The 922-nt window shown below is 39.4% G+C and overlaps 1 long non-coding RNA gene across 1 annotated transcript; it reads right to left on the bottom strand.

The window, feature by feature from the left end:
- Window positions 1-111: 111 nt before the first annotated feature.
- LOC107735670 (uncharacterized) lies at window positions 112-808 on the bottom strand. Its single transcript, XR_001639478.1, has 2 exons — window positions 656-808; window positions 112-563 (listed from the first exon to the last, which is right to left on the bottom strand). It is a non-coding gene; the product is annotated as an uncharacterized LOC107735670 (long non-coding RNA).
- Window positions 809-922: the final 114 nt, after the last annotated feature.

Below are 922 nucleotides of genomic sequence, written 5' to 3'. Positions count from 1 at the left end.
TATGCACAAGCAAACATTACTCCAAAGAGCACTTCGTACATCTTCAACAGTTTCACAAGGCCCATGGTGAGGTAACAATACAGCAACATAGTTCAACAGCATTTCAGAAGGTTTTTTTTTTTGCAAAAAGGAAAAGAAATAAAGAAAGAAAAAACAACACAGCACAGGATGTCAAAACCAGCATGCTTAACATCTGTAAACAATGGTCACTTGTCTTTGCTGTTGTCATCACCAAGGAGGAAACAAGAGGAAAAAGCTCCAATTATTTTTTTAAATACTTTTTTCTTCTTCTTTTTTTTTCTTTTTAAAGCCACCACATAGTGTTAGCGTCAATGAAACAGCAGACACTGACATGTTGTCCTTAATTAGTGTGAATCACTTTAACAATGACATCTGGAATAGATAGAGCAAGCTGTAATGGAATAGTCTGGGTGACAGACCGTCATTCCGACACACCGTCTCAACAGTTTCGGCCTCCCCAGATGCTCCCTGTGTGACTTCACATAAGCTTCATTAATGGAAACATGTCTGTGGGGGTCTTCAAACCATCCGCTATCTCACTTCTATAAGTGACATAACGTGAGAGTGATTTATCTTGAAATGCTGTCTTCCAGGGGTCACTTCTGGGGTTTGGTAGTGGCCTTTTATCACTTACCTAGATTGCGTGGTTGCTGTAGCTGATGTACGTTTGTTTAGGGCTGAGTCCTGCAGAGGAAGAGAGAATGTGATAAAAATAGATAATTTGAGTCTCAGAAGTGCTTAAAGGAAAATATGAAAAGCCAAAAATTGGTTTCTTCATTGGAACAGATCTGAAGAAATGAAAGCGGCAAATCCTCTGCAGTGAATGGGTGCCATCATAATGAGAGTCCAAACAGCGGATAAAAACATCACAATAATCCACAAATAATCCACATGACTCCAG

Source organism: Sinocyclocheilus rhinocerous, unplaced genomic scaffold (assembly GCF_001515625.1).
Source record: "Sinocyclocheilus rhinocerous isolate Xijiao unplaced genomic scaffold, SAMN03320098_v1.1 C36227641, whole genome shotgun sequence".
In the NCBI taxonomy this organism is placed as follows: domain Eukaryota; kingdom Metazoa; phylum Chordata; class Actinopteri; order Cypriniformes; family Cyprinidae; genus Sinocyclocheilus; species Sinocyclocheilus rhinocerous.
This window is presented reverse-complemented; position numbering and strand designations above follow the sequence as displayed.